This window comes from Rattus norvegicus, chromosome 1 (genome assembly GCF_036323735.1).
Source record: "Rattus norvegicus strain BN/NHsdMcwi chromosome 1, GRCr8, whole genome shotgun sequence".
NCBI lineage: Eukaryota > Metazoa > Chordata > Mammalia > Rodentia > Muridae > Rattus > Rattus norvegicus.
This window is the reverse complement of record NC_086019.1, coordinates 99454381-99478487: the sequence shown is the minus strand read 5'-3', so window position 1 is coordinate 99478487 and position 24107 is coordinate 99454381. Positions and strand designations below refer to the sequence as shown.

Sequence of the window (24107 nt, the reverse complement as noted above, 5' to 3'; positions counted from 1 at the left end):
TTCCCCCATTGCAGAGCTTCTGTCCAATTGTCTTGTTTTGAAATTTCCATTACTGGAGGCCATGCCAACCAAGTCACACAAAGGAATGACCCCACTCCCACCCCTACCCCCAGTCCCGCCTCTTTCCCTAGCTGAGATATGATTGGAAAGCTCAAGGACCATAAAACACAACTCAGAGGTGAGATTAAACTTCTAGTGAGAGCAATAATGAGTGTCAGGCAGGCCGAGAATGCGGAGGTTTTAGTCTTAGACTTGGGATAGCAGGAATAGGGTCTTCATCCTTCACGACTCGGATGAGGACTAGAGAGAGATCTGTGTCAAGTGCCTGAGTTGCCACCGCATCCATTCCTTTCACATCCTGGGTGAGCACAGTAAGCAGAAATAACTTAAAAGAGGAGAGATTTATTTTTGCCTCATGGTTTCAAAGGGTTTCAGTCTATCATGCAAGGAAGGCTTGATGGGCAGACCGGTTCATGGCAGGGGCAGCAGGTACAAAGGCTCTTCACATCATGGCTGACCAAGCAGCAGAGGAAGCATGGCAGGAGCCAGAGGCCATTTCACCTTGAACCCCCTCCCCCTCTACATGCCAACAGTGGCTGACCATCATCTAGGTCCTGCTTCCTTAGGGCTCCTCACAAAGCCTTCCAAAATAGTGCCACCAGCTGGGGACCAAGCACTCAGAAAACCAACGTATAGAGGACAATTAAGAGTCAATAGTTCACCTCACATGAACTTTCCTGGATATGTGTGACTCCATTGCACTCATGAACCTACATCCAGGACTCTTTGGATAAATCTTACACAAACCAGTGAATGATTTTCACACGCAGCCTGAGGGACACGCTGGTTGTAGATGATGCTTTTGTACTTAAGCACTCTGTGCTGTCTTCTCCCTATATAAAGGCTGTGGGTGCTCAGTGGGAAAACACTGCTGCTCCCCTGAGATTGTAGTTGACCTTCATGGTGCCTTCTTCTCTGAAGACACTCAGGCATCCAAGAAGGCAAATGTAGATGGCACGTTTTACCTCTGTGTTAGAACCTCAACCACCTCGAATCTCATCTCGTGGAGGCCATGCCAACCAAGTCACACAAAGGAATGCCCCCACTCCCACCCCTACCCCTAGTCCCACCTCTTTCCCTAGCTGAGATATGATTGGAAAGCAGGAAGAACTCTAAACTGCCTGCTCATTCCCCAAGTGACTGGTGCACATATTTGAGAAGGATCAGAGGAGAAGGGAGAAATCACATGCACAGTGCTCTATCCTCCCCAGCCCCCATCCCTAGCTTCAACCTCCCAGCCATGGTTTTGCGTGTTACTCTAGCTGCTTGGTTTAAAATACACAGCCATAAACACTCGGGACAACCAGCAGTATGGCCGGATGTAATATTAATTTCTTTCCTGGTTTGTCTGTGAAAGAGTCAACCATATAAATCACTGTAAGCCACGAAGACAGAAAGTGAAATCGCATCTTCAGATGGGCGAGTACAGCACGTTACCGTTAAACTCCAAGTAGCATCATGCCTGATCAACTCAAGGGTCTTTGTGTGAGCTTTACTTTAGGTTAGGGGAGACAGTGAGAAGTCCCACCCCTACCCCCACCCCCACCCCCACCCCCACCCCCACCCCCACCCCCATCTGTGTTGGAGCAGAGCCTTGTGTACTTATCTGTGGCATATCCCTGGCAAGCCTGGTACCCTCCGGACACTGTCCCCGGCAATGCCATTTTTCAAGACTTGTTTAATTAACAACCATTTTTTGACCTCGGCTTGTTATGAAAGTGTTGCTATTCTCTCCTGCTAAATTATGTCTAATGAACATATTTGCATGTTATCAGATATAGCAATATATCATTTCAAATTTGAGCATTTAAGCCTACATCACTCAAAACAGCTTTTGTGGATTAGTAAGCAGGTGAAATCAAAAATCTCATTTCATATCTGACATTAATAACTTTCGGGGGAGTGAGCATTGACATTCATGTCTGGACCAGAATCGAGCCCAATGTCCTAGAAACACAAGGGCAACACACAAACCTACTCACCAGATAGGAAAATAAATCACACATAATGCAGAATTTCTACCTTACATGTTAATTAATGTGTGCAATCAATTACCGATGTTACAATATGAGAAAGAAACTGGTGGGGAAAGGGGCGATAAAAAATACCTATAGATTTATCTGCTTCTTTTTTTTTCTATTTAAACAAATAGTCTTCAAGCCCGTGAATGCTGTGTTGAGGCATGCTTGGAATAATAAGCATCATAAAATCTAATCAGATTTATAAGAGGAATTGATTGTTGTGGCAGGAGGAGAGGGTGGAAAATAAGCTGAAATTTAAGTGTTAATTTTTATGCTAATCCACAGTGGCTTCATATGAAGCAATTTTGTTCTGTGCCACAAATATAAAATTGTCCCTTGCAGAGAAATGTCAGCTTGCTAGACCTGAAAGCAGTAATTTATTAGGTATGTTTCTATTAGTGTGTGTCACAGTTGTTAGCAGGCTATACACACAATGGCGCTTCATACTTATCCTCTAAGTCTGAGAATGTTTCAGCTCAGTGGTTGGAACGTGGGGGCATTAATGCATTATCATATGCGGGGTGGTCTGTGCCCTGTGGACAAAAGGCTATTTAATACAATTTAATGTCATTCTGAGAAGAAGTGGAAAAATAAAGACGGGGAATAAAATGGCATCTGTGAGTTTCACAGGGCACTCATGCACAAACCCTCGGTTTTAAGAGGTATGACATTTCTGCCAAGAAAAAGAATAAAACTGGGGCATTTTTTTTTTATAACCTGTCCCCCCCCCCCCCCCGCTGCAGTATTTCCTAAATGCTATTAAGTGATCGATTTACACGGCCACATGATGATGTCATCCGTAAGAAGGGGGAATGCAGATGACAGCAAAATACTACTGACGGTGACCTTGTTTCTGAATCCTTGGAACCCTGTCAGCTTTGCTTCCAGTATATGGTTTCAAAGAATGTACTTTTTGGACAATATCTAGTTACTGGGTAGTGAATTAATAGAGTTAAGGGTTCTGATGCAATTCACATATAGGTCAATTACATGCACCAACATCTGCTCTGTCACGATCATTTGCATATAGCATTCATATGTTAATGATGCCTCTTTTTACTCAAGTAATATATTTTAAAAACAAGATTTGCATATCAGTTTGGATCAGTATATTACAAGCGATTTATCATTTTCTCCTTCTTGTTATGATTTGAAGAACAATATCTTGAATGATGGCTGCTATATTTGAGCGCGGCTCTGATTTATCCAAGGAGCCCCTCGGTGGGAATGCTTCATTCTAAAGCTGCTTAAAGCCTTATAAATCAATAATGACACAGATGGACTGCTGATAATCTATTTAGAATGCCTGATAGCAAATATTGCCGTACAGATGATTAGAGGGGTAACCATTTTAGCGGAGTCCTTCCTCCCTCTACAAATGGCAAGTTTGAACAACAACAGGGAGCTAGAAGTGCCAGGGCACAGACTTCACGTCAGACCTTCTCCTCACAGGGTCTGGCTTGCAGAGGGGAAGACCTGGGGAGAAGAACAAAGGCACTTCCCGTTCCTGCCAATATAATCATATCAACCCCCGTTTCTTTAACAAAACAGGTCCTCTTAATGGAATTGTGTCTTCAGGTGTAAATAGCATTAAAAGCTGCTTCTTGGGTCCTCTTTGCCCCGGTACAGCGCAAGGGAGTGAGGAAATAAAGTGGAGGCTGTCAGAAGTGGCAGCTGTTTGGAATCCTGATAAATATAAGCTCTTATTGATCTGATGGAAATAAAGGATCCCAGTGCAAGGCAGTATTTAGCTTCTTGTCTACGGCACATCACCGGTGGCCTTGCGTGGGGATAGATTTCCATTCTCATACTCTGGATTTGATTTCATCTTTAACCTTTGCAGCTGAGTTTCCTTGACCTCCAAGTATGGCTGTGATTTTCTGAATTTGTTACATTTTGCTTTACATGGTTTCTTTCTCTGTTTCCTTTTTGTCCTGACAGGGAGCTGGGGCCCACCCCTCTGGCCGTCTTTCAGCATCCAGAGTATCTTTTCTGAGGACACATTCTTACTAGACTGACAGTCCTTGAGTCAAGCATGCAGTGAGGGTGTTAAGGTAAGTCTCACTCTACTAGAGGAGCTGTCTGCCTGGACACTCCTTGCTTCCTCCCTGTTTGTCCTATTGAGTTCACACAATTCCAATCCAGGCCACCTACTACGCACCCCAGATAAGCATCTCCTGGCTCCCAGTGGAGGTGCCTGCACCCACCCAGTAAGACCACCGCTTTGGCTCCTGGGCACCAGCATTTCTTTGTGACTGGGCGGTGGCGGCGGTTTAAAACAAAAGGATCCAGAAGAACAACGTTCTGTTTTCTCACCGTGCTTCACTCCAACCCCCCCCCCCGAACCCCCCACGTTGTGTTTTCCACTCGGTTGCTTAATTCCTTTCTGGAGTTTTCTTCCTGGATAGAGATGAAGCTCTAGCTCAGAATCCTGAGGTGCCGTTCGCTTTTTTTTTTTTTTTTCTGGTTTCAAGAAAAGTGCTGCTGTTATTTTGAGTAGTTTTGATACAACCAAATCAAAGTGAAGATTTGAAATGGCTTTTTCTGAAAGCCCAAGCCGAAGTCATAAATTATTCTGCACCGCGATTCTTTCTGATAGTGAAACCGTACCTCTGCCTGACACTGCTGCAATGGGAGAAAGTGAAAGTTAAAAATAAAAATGAAACATTTAAATCTTGGCTGTTGAGAAGCCCCAGATAGACATCAAGGCCAGTCGATAGAGGCTCCTATCAATTAGACTTCCACTCTTATCATCCCATATTGGCTTATTAGCAATTGCCTGGGTTGGGTTCAGGGTTCCGGGATTAAGAATGTGAAGGACTGGGGGCACTTGGGGTGGGGGTGGGGGTGTATGCAAGGAAATAACAACCTGTGAAAGGCCAGGTTTGTGGCTTTCTCTATTTGCAGGAGGCTGGGGACAGGCTGCTGGTGGCATCGAGGCCTTGTTGTGATTCTTGCGGGAGAAAAATGTCTACAGTGAGAAGGTTGGAAGTTTTCCCTAGTCTACCCCGTTATTTGAGTCGGAAAAGTGTTGATTTCACACCGTGCTGAGTGTTTTCCCGCAGCTTCTGAGTGTGTGTATTCTATGTTGAGAAAAAGGAGCAGTTAACGAAAGCAGTGGTGGGGGCCATCAGCGGCCTGGCAGGCCTGTGACTTTGCCGATCCCAAGGTGCCCTCTAGGAGAGGGGCGGGCAGCTCAGGAGCTCCAGCCTAGAGCTTGCAGACGGAGCTCCTGGCTAGGCCCCTCCACGGCATGTCGCAGGCGGGAACAATTTTTGGTTCCTTTGCTGCTGGGTTGGGAAAACAAGCCCGTGGTTGCCAGTAAGGTTTGGAATCTGCCTGCCAGATAAGGGAATGTCTGTGAAGACTATTTTCCCTCTTGGGAGGCAAAACACAGATGGGGGAGTTCGGAGTCTAACAGCATTCAGCTGCTACATTGATGGTAGGAATTCTGCAGTGTGGATGCTCATGGCATCTGAGGGGCAGGTTTAGCATAGCTGCTGAGGACCTCTGGTATGGAGTTGGTAGGACTGGCTGTGGAGAGAACAAGTACGTTGACTTATTCTGAAACATTTCCTACTCCGCGCTTCTTGAGGTGGGAGAGGAAGCATCGCCACCATGCTGGTCACTTCCACCATGCTGGCCAATTCCCCCTTGATTTCCTTTGGGATGGGATATGGACAAAAATGACTACCTGACTGAGTGCCTCCAACCCTGCCTCCTATGGACAGACAAGGAAGGAAGGCCATGGCTTTCCCCTGAGGGAGACACACACCACCCCTAGTTTGGGCAGCTTTCATACTGTAGGACTGGCAGTGTTTTTTTGTTGTTTTTGTTTTTGTTTTTGTTTTTGTTTTTGTTTTTGTTTTTTTGGCTCGCCAGGTTTCCCAGCACCAAGGCATATATTTTTGTAGCTAGTCACTGGGCTAAACTTTGGGCTTCCTGGGACATAAAAGACAATCATGGATGCCATATGCAGGAGATATGGTCAATAAGAAAGCCTGAAGTCGCAGACCCCATTAATCCTAATTCTCAGCTCTTCATACCTGTCTGTGCCTGTGAGTTAGTTTGAGTCTGGCACAGAAGGAGTGACAACAGTCACTAACGTGAGGGTAAAACAATACTAGCAGTGTCTATTCATAAACGCCATGCAAATGTGGTTTCATGGACAGGGGACTGAAGCACATGTGGTCTACGGGGCAGCCCATAAGCAGGTACGAGAATTTTTTTTTCTGGATGGGAGATGTACACCTTGAGGGATGCGTGTCATGTGACCAGGAAGTAAAATTAAAACTTTACTTTCGAGAACAAATTCTTATCCTCTGAGGATCAATAGTAGGCAGGTCTTGAGAACAGGTAAATGATATGTGGGTATCCCTCTCCCGGTCTCTTGAATTTCAGCCCCGGTTCCCAGGCCCTCCAAGGGCCTGCACTGAGAAGGGCTGACAGCCACTGAGCGGAGAGAGCCTTGAGCTGGCCCTGAGCTGTATCTCAGAGTCTGGAATTCTGTGCAGGGAACATATCCTCACTTACAGCCATTCAGTTCTCCGTAAAGGACACTTGACTTTCTGAAGTCTCTTTTCTTTTCTCTCATATTTTTAATGACAGGAGCTTGAAGCTTCTGGAAGGACCACTTGTTCTTGCTCATCTTGTATCTCTCCTCAAACTTGACCTTGGTCTCTCGTCTGGCCTTGCATTTCAAAGCCCCGGCTTTGAAAACATCCATATCCACAGTATCTTTGCTCAGGGAGATATCCACAGAGTACCTTGTGGACATAAGGTTACTGTGGTTGTAAATGCGCTCTCTCTCTCTCTCTCTCTCTCTCTCTCTCTCTCTCTCTCTCTCTCACACACACACACACACACACACACATTCTCTCTCTCTCACACACACATATACATTCTCTCTCTCTCTCACACAAACACACATTCTCTCTCTCTCTCACACACATATACATTCTCTCTCTCTCACACACACACACACACATTCTCTCTTTCTCTCTCACACACATATACATTCTCTCTCTCACACACACACATACATTCTCTCTCTCACACATATACACATTCTCTCTCTCTCTCTCTCTCTCACACACACACACACACACACACACACACATACACACCTTGGTCTTTGATCTCTTCCCATTCCTTCTTGCCCATGGTGGCTGTCACTTTGAGGAGATGGTGATCAACTGTGACCACCAGAAAATGGCTATAGGCATGGTCTGAGTCCAGCGTTAATGTTCTTCAGGGTGAAGGCTTTGTATCCAGCTAGGTCGAGCATTACTCTCCCAGGTTTCAGGAGCTTTCCCATCTTGACAGCAACCAGCAGGCACACAGCTGAGAGACTTTGAAGTCTTGTGTAACTCATGTTTAGGCCAGGAGTCCCAGCTACCACCTACAGTCCCCGCACCAAGGAGGCTGGGGCAGGAGCATCAGACAACCTCAGCCTACCTGGCAGCAGAGTGAGTTGCAGGCCAGCTGGGGCAACTTAGAGAACCTGCATCGAAATAAAAAGCTAAAAGTCTAGCTGTGGTAGTACACAGCTATAATCCCAACACTCAAGATGCTGAGGCAGGAGGATCTTGAGTTCAAGATCAGCCTAGCGAGGTTGTCTCAAGAATTTTTTTTTTAAAGTAAAGAAACAATAAAAACAGCTGGAAGCATGCCTCAGTTGGCCTGAGGTGTGTCTAATCCTGAGTCCTGCAAAAATTACACCAATAAAATGAAACAGGGAACCCATAGAAATGCAGCCACTGACTTTGAGTGTCAGGGCAACAGGAGTGTTCAGACAGTACCCTTCTAAAGAGGGGGAGACACAGCCCCCAAATCCATAGTCCATCCTTCAAGAAGGCCTCCATGGTCAGGTCACGAGGGCCAAGGGTCTCCAGAGGAAATGGCACTCAGAGCATCTAGACCTCCACTTCCCATCCCTCTGCTTCTCATCACAGCTCCCATAGGCTGAGCTCCCTGTGGGCTAGAAGTTGTCCATTGTTTCCAGTGCTTCTAAAAGACCAGGCTCTAAAATCAGCAAGAATTATTACCGTCAGACTCTGGCCTCCCTGTTTGTAATGGTTCGGATCTAAACTGTCCCCGTAGGCTCAGACATTGAATGCTTGGTCACCAGCTGGCGGTGCTGTTCTGGGATGTGGTGGCAGGGCTCTGGGGGCCACAGACATGCGGAACTCAGAGGCCGGTCCTTCTGTGGCTCTACTGACCCCGGGTCAGCATCCATTCCTCAGTAATCATCACCTCACTGTGCTATGGGTTGGTGTTTGGGGAGTGCAGAGGAGCGATGAGATTGCAGGTTCTATGTGACATCAGAAAGGGATACATACATAGGGAGTGGATGCTTCATGCCCCATCGGATCTCTGCCAGGAGGTAAGGATTGCTCATAACTGCTTTGTAGACAAGGAATGAACTGGGATTGGAGTTCTCATTTCCTCCGGGAGAAAAACCACAGCCTTAACTCCAGCGAACAGGCAGAGGGGGGACTTGCTGACGTCTAAGCGTTGCTAGAGATTAGGCCAACCCGCGTGGAGCCCCTAGCAGGCAGACCCTCCATCTTGCTGGCTTGGAAACGGAGGCTGAAGGAGTTAAGCAGTCTGTCTCAGGATGCATAGCTGGCAGTGGCATGAAACCTTCAGCTTTTCTCATCTTTGTCACCGAAACCTGGATGTAAACAATCTAAAGCGGGGATGATTTATTTTGGCTCATGATTTTAGAGGGTTCAGACTGTGTCTCTTGGCCCATAACGCTTAGAACATCATGGTGGCAGGAGCACGTGGTAGAGGAGAGAAGTTTATGTCATGGAGAACAGGAAGTAGCACAAGACACATTTCCTTTAACCAGGCACCATTTCTCTGGACAGTGCCACCACCTGGCAATGAACCATTCAATGAGACATGAACAGAAACCTGTGGGGAGAGTTCAGGTTCCAGCCATGGCAGATAGGAAGGCCAGAGTCTGACTGGAACTCTTGCTGATTTAGAGGGACCCTTCTCCAGAAGCGTTGGGAACAGCACGGTCACGACAGCCTGAGCTGAGAGTTCAAAGCAGAAAGCAAGGGAACCAGAGGATGAGATGTCAGACAGACAGATGCTGTGAGAGAGTGCAAGCAGGAGAATTGGGTGGGTGAGCTCCATTCAGACCTGGCTTTGTAATCCATGCTGAGGCCGCAATTTTTTCTTTCTTCTATTTCTTCGGTTGTCTTTAGCGGTTTTGTTTCGAGGTACTGTTAAGTAAACCCCACAGCTTTGCACGTGCTAAACATACAATTTAGCACCACACCCCCAGGCTCTTCCTTTCTGGTTTGCTACTTTTAACCAAAGAAAGCATCTCTCATCTCGAGAAACAGGCCGTCCCAGGTGTGGAGATTCTCCGGGATAATTGGATTAGAATTAGCCTTGCACTAGCTTCTGGTGGTCTGGTCACTGTGGTCTGGTTTCCTCTGGAGGGATGCCTGGTGACTGGTCCAAGCTGGCAGTCAAGCCTGGGAGGAACCCACTGTACACACAGCAGCAGCAGCAGCAGCAGCAGCAGCAGCAGCAGCAGCAGCAGCAGCAGCAGCAGCAGCAGCAGCATGCTCTGGGCAGGCCTGGGAGCCAGTGGTGGGTGCTTGGGCAGAAGTGGTCCCTCTAACCCCAGATCCTCTGACTGACTGAGTTCCCAGGGGAGAGGGCATCTGTGCTGTGTGCATGCCATCCGAGGAGCCTGGGATCGATAGCGAAACCCCGTCATAAGAAATAAAAAGAGGCTGAGTGAGACGGTTTAGCGGTTAAACTCACTTGTTGCCCGGCCTGATGATCCACGTTCAGACTCCCAGACAAACATGGTAGGAGAGAACTTACTCCTAAAAGGTGTCCTCTAACTTACATAGACGTATAGAGACAGACAGACACAGACACAGACACAGACACAGACACAGACAGACACACACACAGACACAGACAGATACACACACAGACACAGACAGACACACACAGACAGACACACACAGACACAGACACACACACAGGCAGATACACAGACACAGACACAGACAGACACACAGACAGATACACAGACACAGACACAGACACAGTCAGACACGCAGACACAGACACACACACACACACATACAGACACAGACACAGACAGACACAGATAGACACACACAGAGACAGACAGACACACACACACACACATACAGACACAGACACAGACAGACACACACAGAGACAGACAGACACAGGCACAGACAGACACATAGACACAGACACAGACACACACACATACAGACACAGACACACACACATACAGACACAGACACAGACACAGACACAGGAGTGGGGGAGAGAGAGACAGAGACAGAGACAGAGACAGACAGACACACACAGAGACAAATAGACACAGACACAGACAGACACACACAGAGAGACACAGGGTGGGGGGGAGAGAGACAGAGAGAGAGAGAGAGAGAGAGAGAGAGAGACAGACAGACAGAGACAGAGACAGAGAGACAGAGAGACAGAGAGACAGAGAGACAGAGAGAAAGAGACGGGTGTAGTAATTTTTAAAAAATTAAAATCAGAACCAGAGTCTTGTCAATGCTGCAGTTTGGATGTGGCCCCCTTGGGCCAGGCAGAGGCTGTTGTTACAAGTAGACTTCTCAGAAACTCCAGCTCACCCAGAGGTCCAGGCAATCACAGGGTTCGCAGCAGCCTGTGTGCTCAAACTTCCCTCCATCTTATCCACGAGGTGCTGAGGCCCAGAGGAGGTACGGAGCTTGCCTAGGATTGTACGATGTCACTGACAGAGTTTGACTCCCAAACCCCTGCCCCATGTGTTTCTGCCCAGTCTCTTTCTCATGCAAGTACAATGAGCCACCCTTCATAGGTGGGGAACCACTCCTGGCTCAAAGGAAGCATTTGGAGGTTTTCAAGGGGGGCATTTCTTCTTTGTTGCCATAGCTATCCCAGGACCTGTGAGTGGCAAGCTGTGGTTGGTGACATTTTCAAGTGACCAACTTCTGATATTATCAAATTGCCATGATTGGAGTTTATTGCCCTTCAGTTAAGCAGAAACGATACATGACGTATCTGCCTGCCTTTTCCCATTTTCTGTCCTTGCCAAACTCAGGCCAGCCTATGTCTGATTCTGGCAACCCCAGAAGGGGATTATGAATGTTTCTTTTTTTTTTCCTTTCCCCTGCTACCAATAACAAGTTTACATGTTTACACAAAATTTCTGCAAAATGGACATGGCGGCACAGGCCTATAATTCTGGTACTTTGAAGGCTGAGGGAAGAGAGAGGGTTAAGGCCAGCACGGAGAAGAGCCAAGCCTGGGCCAAGACCCTGTTTCAGAAAAGCAAATGAGGGGACAAACTTCTACAAATAGCAGGACAAGATGGGTCTGCAGCCCACACTCAGCTGTGGGCACAGGAGTTCTCACACAGACATGGCAGGATAGCCCAGGTTAGGACGCACAGATAGCACATGGAGAACAGAGCATGGGTAGCCAGCCCCACACCGATGGCTGTATATGGAGGGGTATATGTGGAGGTGGGGGAGCAATAGCTCTCACTACAACCATTGCTAGCAGAGGAGGGGTGGGTGGGGAAAACCAGAAGGAGGTCAGGTGGCTCTGAGTGGGACTACTGGAAGCTACCTTCCTCTGTGCCATCCCAACACCCAAGTCAGAGGTGCCTGCATGTCTGTGAGGTGACGTGTGAGACTTGGTTCTTGTCCCTGTGAGAACCAAGTCATGGAAGGACCCCTCCCTATACCCAGTAAGGGGAGCTGCCTGCACAGGTTCTCCCCTGTTCTGAAACTTTGAGGTTCCTGTGAGTGGCTGATGCCCTTTCTTTTCCCTTACCAGTATTTGGAAGGCGTTTCCTGACTCTCTATCATGGGGACCTGCAGTTTTCTCTGGGGTCCCTCTGGTCTGCTCATGTTGCCCCAGGAGAACAATATGTTCACTTTCCTGTGTCCTACCACTTCCTGGCCCCTCAGCCCTGCTCCTTCCTTCAAAAGGTCCCAATGTCCTCAACTCCCCTGGGATGAAGAGCCAAGAGTCATGGAGACAGGAAGTGACCCAGCATGGGGAGTTGGGGAGGAGATGGTACGCCTCCCCGAGGGACCCGAGGGTTTTCTTAGAGGCCGTGAAGTGGTATCCAGGTGGTTTTGGGGGGAGAAGGTGGCTCCCATCTTGCCCTCACTTTTTGTTGGGCCCTGTACCTGTTACAGCCATTTCTGCACAGTCCCTTCATCTGGTCCACATACAACATGGGGTTTCTCTCTGTGTTATATTATTTGTTTTTATTTCTGTAATCCCTTTATTGTTTGCACAACTGCTGTCAGACTGTTGCCTGAAAGTATCACGGGATAATTGCAGAACGCCTGCATAAGTAATTCCTTACGAAATCGGGCCTTGTCTGCATATAAAATTGTTTTTCGTTGTGGCATACATGGCCTTCATTATACGGAGGCTGTTTACAGGGTGGGGGGGGGGGCACACCTTGCCCACAGGCCTTGAGATGGGAGGGCCTGGCACTAGGGAATAATGAAATATGATCATTCTATATGATGATCATTCTCCTTTCTTTTCTTTTTCTCTTTTTCTTTCTTTTTTTATTTAGTCATATGACATTTCTAGAAGGTGACAGACAGACTAAGGCTGTCAGGAAAAGCCCAGCTTGGGCAGGAGAGAGAGAGGCATCTGCCCAGATGAGGGGCGCTGTGTTGACTGGTATTGCTGGGGAGGGAAGGGCCACTCACTCCTCCCGGGCTCGCACTGGGCATCTCTTCCGACCGCATTTCTGCGATATTAATGGTGTGTGGTAGTGAAAGAAATGTGTTTTATTCTCGAGTCTAACCCTGCTGTTATCAAAGTAACTTCCAGCTTATTAGCGACAAAGGACTTTTCTCCTCTCGGCTGCCCTGTTCGCCAGGGCTTCCTGAATTAAACTGCTGTTTCCTGTCCTTTATATGCATGACCACATCTGGGTAGCCTGCTCACAGCCCCGCCGCTTAATAACAATCACCTTCCCTTTCAGTCTCTGCTGATTGTTTCTAATTCACTCTGACAGATAGTGCCTGACAACTTGCTGGCTTCTCCCTCCCTCCGTGACCTGAAGTTACTCACGGCACTTATATAGTCTGTCATTTTTAATATTTGATTTCATTTTAAGTTATGTGTTTTACTGAGAAGATGAAACCAAAAGAAAAAAAATGAAAGAAAAAAAAAGAAAGAAGAAAGAAAAAATAGAAGAGGAGGAAGAAGGGAGGGGGGCTGTCTTGCAATAGAACATAAGTTTAACCCTTCTTGCCCCACCGCTCTATTTCTTCTTCCTGAGACAGGCTGAGCAGAGGCTGCATTTTCCTCCTTCCGGGTTTTTGCTTTTTACCTTTTCCTTCCTTTTCTTGTTTGTCTTGGATTTTTTTTTTTAAGCAGGTCTTTCTTTAAGCTCAGGTGGGCCTTGAATTCATCATCCTCCTGCCTCAGCCTCTCACCTGCCCTGCCAACAGTTTCGTGTTGTGTTCTTCCCTTTAATGGCGCCTGATGGACTTTTGGGGTTCACTGTGGTGCTCTCTGATTGGCAAACTGGAACTCCTTCTTTTGGGGGTGTTGCCGTGGATTGACGGTGTAGTAGAGGGACTGGGGGATGTCTAGAAGATCAGCTGTGGTAAAGATGGCCAAGGAGAAATGAGCAGTCTTTTCCTAAATGCTTCTTTTTGTACCAGCAGGCAGGGCAAAGACATTTCAACTGTCTCTGGGTTGGAGATGGGCCACTTGGTGTGACATCTTCCGAAGAGTGGGACCGGGTGAGCAGGAAGGTGGTGGGCAGCAAGGTTGAAACCTAAATTTCCTCCTATCATGTTTGATTTGAACCTGCCTCTCACTAAAGACCTTGTGGGATATGCACCCTCAAGGGCTTGATGGACATCCCTTGTCACTTCGAGGCACACCCCCCAGCCATGGTGACTTTGGCTTTGTTTGTCATGAGACAAAAGCTCCTGTGTCGCTTTTGGCTCCTCAGAGGTTGAAAGCTGTGGGGCTGTGCATTAGGTCAGCTTTGAAAATGGCCAGCACCCCGTAAAAAGGCCCGTTCACCCAAGAGGTCTGTCTTCTGCTGCTGGATGCCTGTCTGTCTATCCATCCCTCACAGAAGGGAAGCCAGAGAGGCATAGGAAGAGGGGTCTAGGTTGAACCTCAGCTAAAGAACTTTTGATTTCCCTAATTACCTGTGACTGCCCGTGGCGTGCCGCCTTTTGATGGACTCTTCAATCGCTGTCAGGGGTCTGTGTCATGGCTGCACTTCAAGTAGTCCTTGGATCACCAGGAGCAGTGAAGGGTCAGTTCCTGGTACAGAACAGGCTCTGTTGGTGACCTCAGGGAGATGAGGCTTGCTTTCCAAATCCATCTGCTAGAGCAGCCTGCTTCAGGTCAGGTAGCACAGGTAGGGTCCATCTTTGAGGTAGTCACAACAGGACTTCCTTGTCATAGGTTCATTTTCTAGTCCCATTTCTTCTAGAGCCTTGGATCTACTCCTCTCTCCAAGCACCAAGGGTAAACTGAGGAATTAGGAGCTAAGAGGAGATACTTTTTTTTTTATCATTTCCCTTTTCTTTTTCTGAATGGGGTAGAGGAGGCCAGGAAAAGATCTATTTTAATCATTTTGCGATGATGCCTGGATATTTCATAAGTTACAGTCTTGGTTTTGAGACACCCTAATTAAAATTTAAAAGAGGATTATCCTTAAGAAACCAGGTACACACAGGCTGATGGCTTTCAGCTGTCCACACAGAATAAAGACCTACAAAGGCATCGGTGAGAGAGGCCCTTGTTAGATGCAACTGTGTGGTCTTTATGGGGAAGGAAGAAAGGCTAGGAGTACAGAAAAGATCATCTTCCCTTCCACACTTCTAACCTTCCGGGGCGCACCAAGTCTTCCACCCTGGCTGACGTGGAGCACTTGGCAATGGTGTTCTTCTTACCTGTCTGCCGGGTCTTCAAGATTCACCCCAGCTCTGTGAGATGTGAGTCCAGGAGCTCTCAGGAGGACATTCATTGTAGGATTCAGAAGATGGTTCTGCACTGGGATTCAACCTCTAACGAGGGACGAATAATGCTTTCCTACGTACTCTCCCCAAAGGGTCACTGGGGTATCATTGGCTCTTGATGTCAAATCAAGGCTTTGGCTTTGTGTGACTCATTGGGCTTCCATTTATTACTGGCTGGGTTGGGTGGACCCTTGGAGTCCTAGGCTGAGGTGGAGGAGGCATGGAGCGTATCGTCTTTTCTTGTCACTGTGACACAATACTAACAGGAAAAGCTTGACAGGGGAAGGATTTCGCTCTATGTATTCCTTTCTTTTTCTGTTTATTTTTGAAATTCAGATTTGATTACAATGATCCCCTCTTTTTAACCTCCTTTCAGATCCTCCTGTACAACCCTCCCTGCACTCCTTCAAATTCATGGCCATTTGTGTCTCATCACACGTCACTGCATGAATATACATGCTTTATATACATCTAAAATCCCAGATATAACCTGCCTGGTCCATAAAATCTTACTCTCATGTCTGTTTTCAGGGCTGACCCTTTGTACTGGATAACCAGTTGGCGTGCTCTTCCCTGGGGTGGACTGCTTCTCCTGTTTCCAGCTTTACTGATTGCCTACAGGTCTCTGTGCGGGCTTGAGCATCTGAGCTTTTCCCCGTGTATTGTGACATGTGTGTTGGTGTCCACATGTTCAGTTTGTATTTAGGAAGCCATGTTGGCGAGGCTTTACCTTCTATTTCTAGGAGACACGATCTTATAGCCAAGTCCTTGATCTTTTGACTCTGACAACCTTTCTACCCTTTTCTTCAATGTTCCCTGCGCTTTAGATGTGGGAGTTGTATTGTAGATCCACTGGGACTCCGTTCCTCAACTCTACATACTTTTTTGGTTCTAGTTTTCTGTAGTGGTCTCCCTCTGTTGCAAAAAGAAGTTTTCTTGATGAGGAGTGAGGACTACCTCTCTCTGTGGGTATAAGGACAAATGTTTATAGATTACTGTTAGGGACTCTGTATTCTTGTTCATAAGGATACAATTCTTCACGTCAGGGCAGGCAGGGCAGCAGAACCGATAGGGTTCCAGTCATAGGAGCTTGCTGCTCAGGACCTGGGGTTAGGCTAAAACCATCAGGCCCCTCCCCTAGGCCCTACATCCACTAGCTAAGCTTCATGTGCAGCATCACTGGCTGGGGACCAAAACACATGTGCCCACAGGAGACATTTCATACTCAGATCATAATGTCTACTTCCTGTTCTGTCTTCTGCCAGCAACCCTGCCAAGCAAGAGTAGTAAACAATCCAAGCTTTCTGTGGAGTCACCAAAGCAGCATCTCTCTCCATGAGGTTCATATAGATTTGAAAGACCTTAGTGACATCATTTTCGGCCCTTTGACCTTTCCCAGAATGCATCTTATATGCATTATAATGTGTTGTAAACTGGTGTGAACTCAGGCCTGTCACTGAAGTGTCATTGACGGTAGTCTTTAGAGAAGGCCACCTACAGAGGTAAGGCAAGGTCTTCCTCAAGGGAAATGTATAGGGAACTTTTAGTCCTCTCTGACCCAACCTGGGCAACAAGGAGCTACAACTGTGGAAGAGAGGAGATGTACAGAAAGCCACCTCATATAGACAGAAGTGACTGGGGTCACCCAAGGGATAAAAATGGGAATCAAGTGAAAAGCCGGAGAAGCGATTGGTTCCCCAGAGCAAGGGGGAGAGGGCTGAGATGTTGCTAACACTAGACAGAAGCAGCAACGGCTGTAGCTTGTCTTACGCCAATCATGATGCAGTTGATTAAAAAGGCAGAAACCCGAGTGTTTGCGCCACTCTGAAGGAGCAAGACAGGAGCAGAGCATTGGAATGGGACCTTGGGGGACCAGAAGAATCTCACAAGTAGACATGAATGAAAGAAGAGAGATACTGCTTGAAGAAAGCAGGGTTTATTATATATATATTATGTATAATATATAATATGTATATATTTGTATATATGTATAACATGTATTATATATTATATGTATATATATATTTGTGTGTGTCAAAAAGGGAAGTGATGGGTCACCCCAACCAAAAGCAAGAGACAAGACTCTTGTAAACCCTGGGGTCAGGATTGGTGGGGTGGGGAAGGATTCCGGGGCTGTATTTGAAACTTAGAGCACAGGAAGCAGGACTACAGGCACAAAACAACTTGTGGGTGGGAGCCTGGTGGTAAGAGGTATGTTTAAAGGGAGGCATCTGTGATAAAACTGGATTGAAGCAATCGATAACGAGGGGACCATTTGCACAACTGGAGCTAGGCATGGGGAGGGACAGCTGTAGAAGCTGGTATTGCCTTTGCTCGTGGTGCCCATGGGAAGAAAGAGGCAGTGCAGGGTTATTTTGACTTGGGGTGTCCAGGCCGTTGTCCAGGCTGCCCCTGGGGCTTTGTTATAGGCAGTCCACGATGCTCTCGGGTCAGGCCTATGAACAGCATTTGGCAGCTGGCTTTTAAAACAGTAAGAATAAAATGATTGCTCTTTAGAAAACAAAACCCACATTTATATTCATCGGGGTCCTATGTGTTCTTTTTCTTCCCACACATACACAAAAGATGCACTCTGGGTGAGACAAGGAGCTGGTGTATGCCAATGTCAAGAGCAGGCAAGGACAGCGAAACAATCGACAGATTCATCCATTCTGCTTTAACTTGGGCTCCCAGAGAGGAATGTTAGTTTGTTCAACTCCCTGTGTCCTGCTTTGCTCACAGTGTGAACGTGTGGACTAAGCTTGGCTTCCTGGTCGGAGGGTCAGGCCCCATAGCTTTTAAACATGCTTATATGAGATCCAAACACTCATGGCCATTGGCCGTCTGAAGTCAAGACTCAACTTATGAGGCAAACACGTAATTATCTTGTTTATTCAGGGTATAAATAGTGTCCATGCATTTTAAAATTTTTCTTCCTGATAAGGACTTTGGCTAAGCATTCAGTCTTTAAATAGCTCCTCCTCCTCCTCCTCCTCCTCCTCCTCCTCCTTCTCCTCCTCCTCCTCCTTCCCCTCCTCCTCCTCCTCCTCCTCTTCTTCCTCCTCTTCCTCCCCCATTCTCTTCTCTTCTCCCCTTTGTAAATTTAGGTTTTTGTTGCTTTTATTTATTTACTCTCATGACAGGATCTCATGGTGTAGCCCAGATTGGTTTTGAACTGACAGCCCTTGTGCACCCGTCTCTGTACGTGGGTTGTGGACATGCATGACCACACCTGGCTTCTTCCCCGTGTTTTCCTTATTTTCTCCTCCCTAGCCCTCTCTCCTTTTTCTGTCTCCCCTCATCTCTCTCTGTTATTTGACCGTCTTTCTCTTTTTTCTCTCTATCCCTCTCTCTCCTCTTTAAGCAGAAGGAATTGCTGAAGCCAGCACAGCTGGCCTAGAAGCAAGACTAGCTCGTGTCACTTCTGAGACAGGATCTCACATGGCCTAGCGTCAGATTTACAAAGCAGTTGAGGGCAGCCCCAAACTTATGATCGTCCCAAACTTATGATCGTCTTGCCTTTACCTAGAGAGGACTGGGATTACAGGAATGCATCTCCACACCCAGTTGTTGTTGTTATTATTGTTGTTGTTGTTGTTATTGTTGTTGTTTCTGTGGTGCTGAGGACAGACTCTAGTGCTTCGTCCCTACTAGGCAAGCATGCTGTAAACTCAGCTACATGCCTGGTAGTCCCCCGAGTCACTCTTTCTTGCTCGTCTCCTTTGCTGGAAGGTGCTACCTGTTCATGGAGGGCACTGCATGCCTGTATGAATCTTTGCTACTTCTACAAATCCATGGCTGCCCACAAAGCCACATGGACAGAGCAGTGAAGGTCCATGCCCAGCTTAACAAGGTCTCCTGGGACTGAGATGGCCCCTCGCCCTCTGTGTGGGGCTCAGTTTACACCTGGAAGAGGTTCTTCAGCTCCACGCCCCGCTTCTGTCTTTCTCACCTCGTCCGATTTTTATTGTATCAATAATAAACCACCTGCTCTGCTGTTTAATTGTCCTTTCAGGAAGACAGTCTCTCTTCGTGAAATATTGTATTTAGTTTTGTTCTAAAGCACTATTTATGAACTTTGGTTTGATGTGACAAATAAATGCTTTTTTAATTTTAAACATTCACAAAATTATATAACCATGTGAGTATTAATTAGATTTTTTTCCCCTGTGTGAACCCTGAAACTGCCAGGTGTGTTGCCGTAGTCGTAGTTATAGTCATTGCTGTAGCCGTGGTCGTGGCTGTGGTCGAAGTCGTAGTCGTAGCAGTAACGTCCTTGGGGTTCATAGTGTGGCTCAGAATGCTTGTGCCCTTCAGGATTTTAGGATAGATCTCGTTATCCCCTGGGATACTACCTCCTGCTACCCTGGAGGGGCTTCACCGCCCCTAGCTCTGACAAGTTTTTCTCTGTCCTCACAGCCCTTACCTTAGAGTCCCCAAAGGTCAAATGTTTGTGTGTAGTTGGCCACATCTGACAAAGGTGTGAACCTCAGGGAGCCAAGCTTTCTGGTGGTTCTGTCATTTTCCTTACTAGATTGTCAGTATCTTTTCTTATTGTTTAATATTGTTTTATTTGTTGTTTTTTAGCTGGAGCTTTGCCATGTAGCCCAGGCTGTTATCACTTGCCAACCCAATGCCTCGGGCTCTTTAGTAGAACCTTGTCATGTAGCCCAGGCTGTCCTCACTTGCCATCCCAATGCCTCGGGCTCTTTAGTAGAACCTTGTCATGTAGCCCAGGCTGTCCTCACTTGCCATCCCAATGCCTCGGGCTCTTTAGTAGAACCTTGTCATGTAGCCCAGGCTGTCCTCACTTGCCATCCCAATACTTCAGGCTCTTTAATGCTGGGATTATGAGTGAGAAACACTCTGCCTGGCTAGACTGTAGGCATTTTGAGAGCAGATACTTGCTCCTGTGTGCCTCATGGACTAAGCTAACTGTTAGCCTGTCATTTATCATCTGCATCTATGTATATATGTAACTGTCATCTGTAGATCCATGTCTATATATGTCTGTCATCCGTGTGTCCATAGAGTTGCAGACCTACATATCTGTTATGTGTCATCTATCTACTATCTATCTATCAATCTATCTATCTATCTATCTATCTATCTATCTATCTATCTATCTATCTATCATCTATCTTCTATCATCTATCACTTATGCACATGTCTCTCCAACCATGTATCTGTTATCTATCTATCATCTTTACTCTCTCTATATCACCTACCTATCTTTGTATCCACTGATCATTTACCTATTCAATCAATCAATCATCAATCAATCCATAAATCATCTATCATTTATATTCTCTGACATCCTGTTCATCCTCTATCTATCTATCTATCTATCTATCTATCTATCTATCTATCTATCAATCATTTATCTCTTACCCATCATCTGTCTACTTCCTATCTTTCTACTGCTTGTCTGTCATCTCCCTATCTTCTTATAAGGTGCAGGTGACATCATAGTTAGAGGAGACAGGTGATAGATCCATAAACAATGAAGCCGGAAACCCATCAAATGTCATAGGACAATTAACACTGGGGAACAGGATCTGAGTCAGAAGGACCTAGAGCAGAGATGCATTTTTTAGAAAGGCACTTCTGGGGTGTGCATTAGGTCTGCATACGCGGAGTGATGCTATACTTGAACAGAGAACACAGTTTATGGGAGATCCGGGAGTCCAGCACAGGCTGGATACATTTTAGTTGTAGAGAGAAAAATGTGTTCCTAGCTCTGACAAGGTTCCATTTGTTCATTTCTCATTTCCTTGAGGCTTTTCCATGTAGGACATCTTGCCTCTTACCTTTGGAAAGCCCCACATCACATGCCTTCTTGTGGTAAAGTTCAGAAGCAGCTCTGCTCCATTCTCTGCCAGGTTGGGAGGCTGAGGGGAGCTTAACACACGAGGAAGCCAGCACTGACACGCTAATATTTCATTTTAATCTTGAGTGCCAGGTTACTTTCCAAATGAAGTGTCTCAGGCAGAGCTCTAACTTACATGAAATAAAAGAGTTTAATGCTAATTAAATATCATCTGACTACTGAAGCCGTATTTATTGATGGTCTAAAAATACAGTGTCAAGGTGGATGGGGTGGGAACCCATCTATAATTACAATGCACCTTTGGCCCTGGGCTTCTTTGGATTAGATACCTGTCCCACACACATAATAAAGCCATGGACAATAGGGTGGGAGCCTGTAAGCAATTTTTTCTGCTTTCTCTACTAGGCAGAGAAACCATCTTTAGTGTTTATTTGATTCCGGAGATCTGGGTGTAGCTCATGTTCCCTGTGTAACCTCTAGGTAGATAGAAAATTCACACGAGGCTGGTCTAGCACAAGGGGGCTCTGGAGTAGAGCATATTGTGTGGGCAAATGCTAACCTGACTCCTGTCGTCGTTGACTTCATCCGGTGGTACGTGCTATCCAATTATGAGTCCCAACTCTAACGTTTCCCTTTCCTTGTTTTCTTTCTGTCTCTTTCCTGGTCCTTTTTCAGTTGTTTCTTCTTCTGATCTCTGCTTTGATGACCACTGCTTGGGCTAAGAACACTGGTCCCTGTGGCTTCTAGTTTGGCACTGCTAGCTTTGATATTTCTTCTGCCGTCATTTTCCTCCCTGGGTTGCCTGAGTCTGGTCTTCTGGTCCAGACTTTGGGCAAGTCTAGGATAGACTCTTACCCTCCCTCCCTCCCTCCCTCCCTCCCTCCCTCCCTCCCTCCCTCCCTTCCTTCCTTCCTTCTCTCATCCCTCTGGGATGTACAGATGCTTTGGGGCACCGTACAGGAATGGGAATGAAGGGAATGTGTGCTTTCTCACTCTCTATATGAGGGAAAGACTGGCTTGGGCATCTACATGTGTATTGAGCTGGGTGGTGGGTGGAGACTACATCATGGAGTCACATTATAGTTGTCTACCTTCCAGCTTCCCCTTGGGATGTCTTCTTTTGGCCGTGTGTTCATTTCTTTTCTTCTCATCATTGTGGCCTTCTCATCATCAGTGTCCATGATGGCTGTAACCCCCTAGAGATCTCCCATCTTTGAAAGGGGTTGTGACCACCAGTGACTCTCTTCTTGGTGGGAATTCAGGTCCAATGTTACCATAGTGTCCAATCTTTCTCAAGCAAAGGCAGGGATTTGAGGTTCCACAGGGAATCCTACAACTTCATGACTTGTGTGGATTCCTCCCATGAATCAAACTGAGAACATGTGGGCTTCCACGGGCAGACTCTCAGGGTATGCCCACGATGGGACAAGTCCATGGATTCTGTAGGGGGAAGATCAGCCATGTTGGAAGAAGGAGCGTTGAGTAAAGCAGGGTCCTGAAGAGTTCTCTTTGATGGACAGTCTAACGTAAAAGGCTCCGAGGTCTCAGAACCTGTTCTGCAGGAGGAGGCCCTGATGTGGTTCCCAGCCTTCAAGAAAAAAAAACACACATTTCATCCAGACCAGCTTTGTCTACAGCCCACCTATAATTAGCTTCTGAAATTTCTAAATGAACTGCCTAATGGGGTAAATTTAGCAAACTTACTGTGAGGTGTTACCCAATCCTCTCCCTCCAAATGTCCACACAGACTCCTGCGCCACCTCCCTAGCTTTTGCTATTTGCAACCGAAGCCTCTTCTTCTAGCTGTCTGGCAGCCACGCAGACATCCCATTTATGTGATCTATAATGAGTTTATTAGTGTCTCGCTGCCTTGTTGCTATTAAGTTTTATCAGTTTCGGATTCAAGAGCCCAAGGTTAAATTTTCAATAGAGTTTTCGCAAAGTTTAAGTGGAATTAAGATTGCTGAAAATAAGTCTAAATGGTGAGAGCACATAGTCCGACACCCAGGTCCGTGGGCTTATTTCTACACACCACAGGATTTTTGAGTTCTTATTTAGAAATGTGCCACTCGCAGGAGGATAGCACGGGCTTCCGTTCCGCGTGAGTGTCAAGGCTCAGACTGAAGACTCGTGGCTGCCCACGGTGCCTCACCTGTGCTGGGTTCAGCACTGCCAGTGTCCCAGGGTGTGGTGTGGCTGGCTGCCGCTTTGACCTGGTTAAGAAACAGCTGAAAGGGAGAGGACGAATGCCTCCACGTAGTACAAAGGAATGAGTTACGATACTATTTTCTCCCTGTTCCGTAAGATAAGAGGTTGTCCTCTGAAAACGGCGTGCCTGTAATTGAATATTATTTACCTGGATCCCTTCTATAATTCTTGAGCAATTTTTTTTTTCCTTGAGCGGAAACCAATTCAGAAATTTCTTCAGTGGCTTTAATCAGAATAAAGTGGCTCTACCTTTTAGGTTAAGAGAAAGAAAGGAAAAAAAAAAAAACACCAACCCGGTAATAGGCTGAGCCGTTATTATGGAAAGTTTATTATTATTGGTATGTAAGCTAGCTGGGGGCTTAAGCACAGAGCAGTTGGATAATTTAGCTAGCTCCTGGATCCAATTAAAAAAAATCTATGTTGTGTCCACAGTGGGGGGACAGCCATAGCTGAAGCACTCTCCCTTCTATGGTGACACACCTGTGGCATTCTCACAGCTAGAGAGAAGGGTTTCGGGATGTGGAATGTTCTAAATCCTCTCATTACCGCCTCATGGAAGACAGACACTTCAAGCGGCTCCCCATTTATGTGAGATTACCAGTTAAACTCCTTAAAAAGAGCGTGGAGTATTCTTCAGCAGGGGCAACGTGTGGCTGTGATTAGGGCAGTGCTCCACTTTGTGGGGAGACCTTCTTTCCTAAGTTAATTTACAACTCTGGTTAGTGGCAGCCGGGCTGGGGGTATGATGCCGTACCCTAAATGTTGTACATGGTGTCAGTAAAGGTTCATGTAAGGATATTTGAAATGAAGCTCCAGGGCGTTTTCGTTCTTTGGGGGCATGTGTGTGGGGGGAAGCAATGTACCATAAACGCTTTGAGCATGAGCCAACAGCTCTCCCCAGCTATGATTGCAAATTACTGTACAATGTGTAGATTGCTG

The 24107-nt window shown here is 46.6% G+C and overlaps 1 protein-coding gene across 14 annotated transcripts in view; it reads left to right on the top strand.

Moving 5' to 3' along the window:
• Zfp536 (zinc finger protein 536) overlaps window positions 1-24107 on the top strand; it is a 463247-nt gene that overhangs the window by 121892 nt on the left and 317248 nt on the right. For 8 of the 14 annotated variants that reach the window (XM_008759270.4, NM_001427135.1, XM_008759271.4 and 5 more), the window contains exon 3: window positions 4023-4135. The exons of 3 other annotated variants lie outside the window; for them this stretch is intronic. The gene's annotated coding sequence lies outside the window, so the exon portion shown is untranslated. Of the gene's footprint in view, window positions 1-4022; window positions 4136-4988; window positions 5066-24107 lie in introns of all 14 variants that reach the window. 3 more of the 14 variants (XM_063283740.1, XM_063283750.1, XM_063283773.1) reach the window with 1 other exon arrangement.